General features: G+C 38.7%; 1 protein-coding gene across 10 annotated transcripts in view; it reads right to left on the bottom strand.

Moving 5' to 3' along the window:
- ALPK1 (alpha-kinase 1) overlaps positions 1-5,205 on the bottom strand; it is a 121,810-nt gene extending 116,605 nt beyond the window's left edge. For 8 of the 10 annotated variants that reach the window (XM_010858522.1, XM_010858524.1, XM_010858525.1 and 5 more), the window contains exon 1: positions 4,979-5,204. The gene's annotated coding sequence lies outside the window, so the exon portion shown is untranslated. Of the gene's footprint in view, positions 1-2,999; positions 3,045-4,978 lie in introns of those variants that run through there. The other 2 variants (XM_010858526.1, XM_010858520.1) reach the window with 2 other exon arrangements.
- Between the last annotated feature and the right edge of the window lie 1,017 nt (positions 5,206-6,222).

Raw genomic sequence — 6,222 nt, forward strand, 5'->3', positions numbered from 1 at the left:
ACGACTGAAGTGACTTAGCAGCAGCAGCAGACATGACTGAAGCAACTTAGCAAGTACCTGGTGGCTCAGTTGTAAAAAATCTGTTGCAGGAGACACACATTTGATCCCTTCCCTCTGAGAAAATTCCGCATGCTGAGGAGCAACTAAGCCCAGGCACCACAACTGTTGAGCCTGTGTTCTAGAGCCTAGGAGCTGCAAATACTGAGCTCATGAGCTGCAGCTACTGAAGCCCACACTCCTAGAGCCGGTGCAAGACAATGCAGTGAGAAGAGTAGCTCCCCCACCCCCAGCAACTAGAGAAAAGCCCGCTCAGCAATGAAGGCCCAGCACAGCTAAAAAGTTTTCTTTTTAGATTAAAAAGAATTAAAAAAATAAAATTTAGGAATTTCTGAAATTTTTTCATTTAATATTTCTGGATCAAGAGTAAATAAACCATGAAAAGCAAAACCATAGATAAGCGGTGGGGGGGGGACTACTGCACAGAATATGCTTAATAAATATGCATTAATAAACAATGAATGTGTGCATACTCAGTCATGTCCAACTCTTTTGCGACCCCTGTGGACTGTAAGCCCACCAGGCTTCTCTGTCCATCGGATTTTCCAGGCAAGAATACTGGAGTGGTTTGTCATTTGCTTCTCTAGGGGGTCTTCCTGACCCAGGGATTGAAACTGTATCTCCTACATCTCCTGCACTGTAGATGGATTCTTTATCCCTGAGCCATCTGGGAAGCCTGAATAATAAACATTTATATTATTATTTACAGGGGCTTCCCTGGTGGCTCAGCGGTAAAGAATCGACCTGAAATGCAGGCGATTCAGGAGATATGGGTTCAAATCCTGGGTTGGAAAGATCCCCTGCAGGAGGGCACGGCAACCCACTCCAGTATTCTTGCCTGGAGAATCCCATGGACTGAAGAGCCTGGCGGGCTACAGTCCATGGAGTTGCAAAGGGTCAGACGCGCCTGAAGCAACAGAGCACATATTATTATTTATTAATTTAGGAGCGGTGAACAGATTGAATGTCATTTATGGTGAGTGAGAGACATGTTTCCTTGGTTTATCAGACCTTTAGATACTGCCTGTTTGTGAATTCCTGAACTCTGGGATCTGTTCACTTCATGTTGAATCCTAGCCACACAGTAGTCCCCTCCTCCCAGTCGCTTTCCGTTCATCACACATTAGGAGATCTGGTTCTAATTCTGTCTGTGTCACAAACTAGTTGTGTGAATTTAGGCAAGTCACCTTTCCCTGCTAGACCTCAATTTCCTCACCTTTAAAACTGGGGGAGTTTTAGAGATTATCATGCTAAGTGAAGTAAGTTAGACACAGAAAGATAAAAATCGTATGACATTACTTACATGTGATCTCTAAAAAAAAGATACAAAAGTACTTATTTACGAAACGGAAACAGACTCACAGCCTTCCAAAACAAACTTAAAGTTACCAAAGGGGAAAGGCGGAGTGGTGGGGGATAAATTAGGAGATTGGGATTAACATATACACACTAGTATATATAAAACAGATAATCAACAGAGACCCCCTGCATAGCACAGGGAACTCTACTGAATATCTGTAATGACCTCGATGGGAAAAGAATCTGAAAAAGAACACATATACATGTATCTATATACGTATAATGGAATCACTTTGATGTACACCTGAGACCAGCACAACATTGTAAATTACACTCTAGCATAAAACAATTTTATGTATTCTTTTTAAAAATCTATTTAAAAATAAAATGTAAAAAAGAATGTTAGGAAAAGAAACAATTTTGAATTAGGAGGGTTTGCTAAGGACTCCATAGTCCTTTCCAACTCTGTGATTCTACAATACTATTTCACATCTCTCAAAATTCAGCAGCAAGTAATAGGATCAGTGTCAGCCTGGTCTGCTAGCATAGCAGCTACATGTTCTCCATGGGACTTAGAATTATTTCCTCCCTAGAATGAATCCCTTAAAATTGCCGGTATGACTATTTTAATGGTCACTGGCACATACCATGATATATTAATGGCCCTGGACCTGCAAGATGTTTATCATGTCCTCCCCAAACTCCTACCTTCCAGCCCCAACCCCACCCCAATTTCAGAGTTAATGGTGTCTCAGTGAAACAGGCAGAATGGAGCCATAATCCTTACTCTGAGTAATTCATCCTCTCTATGATTCTTATTTCAAAAATATTAGCTAGATTCTGCATCTCTTCAATTTTATGACAAGTGGTGAGGGCTGCAGGTCTGATAAAAGTTTGATAAAGCATTTCTTTATCTATCTATATTTTGTACATCTATAATTAGGCAATTCAACAGATCGTGTTAACATTGAAATCTGTCACCAAGGACCAGTGAAATTCAAAGATACTTCACTGGTTCAGAAAATGTCCACTTCTCAAACATGATAGGGCAGTATCTCCAAAACTTTCGTCAGTCAATGCCACCTTCACAATCTTTACTATATCTGCGTATTACCTGTAATAGTTTTTATTTAATCATTTTCTTAAAATCAATAGTAAATTTATTTTTACTTAACATCTTCCTGAGCAATAATATCCATGAAATTATAGATTTTAAAAGCTAATTACATTTTCAATGTACCTTGAACTAAGCACAACTCAAAGTTTCAAAGTAGGGATATGTGTCACCTAAAATCGGTGATTTGTATACCATACTTTGGGCAAGTTAAATGAATATGTAACTGATATTTAAGCTGCGATCATCTCTTTCTGTTTTTCAGCCATAGAAGAAAGACGGCATCAGATAATATTCTTACTTTTAAATCTGTCTGTCCCATAGAACTCTAGAAACAAAGGAAATCACAACATCTTCATTGTGATTTGCAAAGCAACATGGCAAAAATAGATGTCACTGTCAATAAGAAGGTGGCTCAGTGGTAAAGAATCTGCCTGCCAATGCAGGAGATGCAGGAGAAGAGAGTTTCATCCCTGGGTTGAGAAGATCCCTTGGAGGAGGAAATGGCAAACCTCTCCAGTATTCTTACCTGGAAAATTCCATTGACAGAGGAACCTGGTGGGCTACAGTCCATGGAGTCACCAAAGAGTCGGACACAACTTAGCAACTGAGCACGCCTGCGCATCAGTAACAAAGACCAGAGTATAGAGAGAGGTAGCAAATACAATAAAAAGAAATAGGAATTAGTTTACACCAAAAGTTTGAATGTACAGTCCTGTTAAAGTTCTTCAAGCTAGAGACTTAAAACTCAGGAAATAAAAGCATTTCCAATAAACGTTTTATTTTGAAAAGCCATCATTTTCTGAAATAGATTAAAGGACAGGAAAAGCAGTGTATGTGCTATGTTCTGGGAAAAGGGTCAGTGAAATTCTTTTGGAATGGGAGAAGCCATGGAATTTCAGAAGTATCTTGAAATGCACACATTTACTCTTAATAAAAATTCCAGCTTCTAAACCCAAGCTTAAATCACACAACACTTGAAGGGAGACTGTTACAGCTTAACAAGTCAGGTGCACTCATTACACAGTATTATTTTGTGTGGGATTTTATAATGTCCATCATAATTTACATATGGCTTTTTCAACTTCAAAAAATATTTATATATATTTATTGTCTCCCTACTCATGCAAGTAGATGAGTATAAAATTCTGGTGTCTTGCTGGGGGAAGAATTGAAGAATTCATCTCAGGCTCAGAAAGACATTTGCAGTAGAAAGTAAATTACTGCTAGAATAATTCAAAGTCTTTTGTTTCCTTGAGGCTACAGGTTGATAGAATTTGGACAGAAGAGATGCGAAGAGAGACAAATTTTTTTGGATATAAAGCGGATAGAAAGACTTGGTTTGACAATTGTTTAGGTCTGTGTGTCTTCTAAGTGGTAAATTAACCTACACCCACCCCTACCCCAAATAACGCATACCATACAGTCACATAATCTGTTGACAGACCAATCAGTTCCTAGGGGAACACAGCTTCTGTGGTACGACTGCTATTGCTCTTTTTAGTTCGCAGGGAAGAAAGAGGAGAAACAAAAGAATGTGGAGACCGTGCTGAAACACCAGTATAGACTTGTACAGCAAGTTATTCCAAGTGAGGAATTATAAACGTTTATAACAATAAAGTATCAGCCAACCAAAAGTGGATACGGTTTCTCATAAGAGTACTAGCTGCACCAAGTCTAAAGAAGAGGCAGATAGATGCGGACACTACAGAGATGCCATTACGTTGTGACGTAAAGTCCCCTCCTTTCTGATCCTGCCTCTTTGCACACTCACCCACCTGCAAATTCCAAACAATTCTAAAGGTTTTTAATCTGTGGCTTTCCAAAGTCATTTGGAGCCTTAGTTTTAAATGCTAAAATTGGCATTAAAGAATAATGCTTTTAATGAAAACGCTTTGGAATGAAAAGACTCTTTGGAATACAAATACGAAAGAATTTTAATTTCTCTAGATATTTTCCCTCTACATAATACTTCTTTATATGTAGAATTCCCCTCGGTTCTTCCCAAATGATAAGAGTAATTCTCCAGCCTTATCTGTTTCCTGGAGAAATTATTGAAGCCATCATAAACGTGATAGCTGCTGTTATCACTACCTACATACTCCAGCCAAACGTCCCAGGGTTAATTTTTCAAATAAGTAATCCCAACTACTTAATCAAACACCTCAATTCAGTGATAAATGAAGCCAGATTTTCACTAACAGCTCTAGCATGCCTCTGGACTTGAGGACTTTATCATTTAAACCTTAAAAAAAAAAAAACCCGTTTCTTTTCTTCTCTTCCTAATAACCTAACACCACTATAGGTGACCCTTCCCCGCCCCCCACTCCCCCTCCCTTTCTAGGGAGTTTTCAGAAGTGCAAATGTTCTAGAAACTCCAAAGTTATTTAAATGTAGAGAAGACCACCGGATGGAAACAGGATCACAATTTAAGAAAATACTTCCTTAAAAATTATTCTTTTATACCCACGTATACTGCGCTTTTGTCATTAAAAGGCTGATACTCACCATTATCTCGAGGAAGAGGAAATACACTTTAAACCAGCAAATCTAACTCTTAAAAAGTTAATTACAGCACAAGTGCCCTGAAATATACTGTTTTTTATAAACAGCCTCCATTTCAGGAAGTAGGAATTTAAAAGAAAACATGGCCTGTTATTGTCTCAGAGTTTGATTGTGTAATTCAGCTCGGGCACTTTTCAGCAGTTCTGTGCCATAAGACACTCCCCTTTAGGAATTGCTTTAGTGAAAGGTATTCTGGGAGTTGTATTGCTACAGAGAATTTCCTTCGTCTTAAGAAAGTGTAAGAAAACTCCTTATTTGGATTGAGTCAGAATGGAGAGCCAGTCCACTGACAGAATGTCAGTTAGAAGAAATGAGCATGACATTGTTTTTGATCTATTATCAAAAGAAATTCTTGTTAAGGCTCCAGTCAGTACTCTATTTTAGAATTAGTGTGTACAGCTGAGCTTGTCACAGGGACACCTATATTACCAAGTTTTTGGGGGGTTGAAAAATGAGGTTGGAATTTATCTCATAGAAAATCTCGTCGGGCTGCTTGATTTAACAGTGAGGACTGTCTAATTGCATCACATAGTGGACATCATCCTTCAGTACAAATCTGCGCTCCAAATTCTGACAAAAAATAACAAAAGTACATGAAAAGGTTGGTAAATGCTTAACATTTTATTGAAAAAATTATTGATATCAATAACTTTTAATTTTCTCAGTCCTTTTTGAGCCTGCTGGGTTAAAGAAGTATCCTCTCAAGTGAAGGAATAAAAGATTTCATTAGTAGTAATTTGATAAATCTTGGTAGAGCCCTTTTGATATATTTCCCCAAAACTGAGAAAGTAAATGACTAATAAAAAGAAAAAAAAAAGTTTTAATTGTTAGTCATGTCCGACTCTTTGCGGCCCCATGACCAGGCTCCTCTGTCCATGGGATTCTCCAGGGAAGAGTACTGGGGTGGGTTGCCATTCCCTTCTCCAGGGGATCTTCCTGATCCAGGCATTGAATCTGGGTCTCCTGCATTGCAGGCAGATTCTTTACAGTCTGAGCCACCAGGGAAGCCCTGGTAGAACAATTCACTCTCCCAAACTGGCCCTTTTCTTCCTGCTTCCATAGCCTCTGGCTCTCATAATAAGTGATTGGGGATTCCAGGATCAGATCAACTGGGGATCTCATAATCCACTGGGCTCCTCTAACCAAAAAAACCATATTAGTGTTCTATTGTTACCTAAAAATTAACA

The sequence above is a fragment of the Bison bison genome, unplaced genomic scaffold, assembly GCF_000754665.1.
Source record: "Bison bison bison isolate TAMUID 2011002044 unplaced genomic scaffold, Bison_UMD1.0 scf7180017864389, whole genome shotgun sequence".
NCBI lineage: Eukaryota > Metazoa > Chordata > Mammalia > Artiodactyla > Bovidae > Bison > Bison bison.